General features: G+C 53.6%; 1 protein-coding gene across 1 annotated transcript in view; it reads left to right on the top strand.

The window, feature by feature from the left end:
- Positions 1-330, top strand: part of LOC116686617 (ankyrin-2-like) — a 158,017-nt gene that overhangs the window by 121,451 nt on the left and 36,236 nt on the right.

The following is a 330-nucleotide window of genomic DNA, read 5'->3' as shown; positions in this document are numbered from 1 at the left end:
AGAGGCAAGGTAAAACTTCCTTTTAAGAGGCAGAAACCTTGAGCAGAACCATGGCTCATGGTGGGGGGGCATCTGCCTTGACCGGTTGGGGGGTGAGAGAGAGAGAGAGACAGTCAGACAGGCAGACAGAGAAGAGAAGAGACAGAGAGAGACATGGAGAATTGTAGCAGAGGGTGTGGAGCAGGAACATGGAGGCAGCAGGTGTCTCCAACCACAGATCCAGACTCCACAGATCCAGACTCCACAGATCCAGACTCCACAGATCCAGAGCCAGAAACACCTGCATGAAGCAATAGGAGGAGAGAGGAGAGGGGCGAGAGAGCACAAGAC

The sequence above is a fragment of the Etheostoma spectabile genome, unplaced genomic scaffold, assembly GCF_008692095.1.
Source record: "Etheostoma spectabile isolate EspeVRDwgs_2016 unplaced genomic scaffold, UIUC_Espe_1.0 scaffold403, whole genome shotgun sequence".
Taxonomy (NCBI): domain Eukaryota; kingdom Metazoa; phylum Chordata; class Actinopteri; order Perciformes; family Percidae; genus Etheostoma; species Etheostoma spectabile.
Note: the sequence above shows the minus strand (reverse complement) of the source record. Positions and strands in the feature narration are given on the sequence as shown.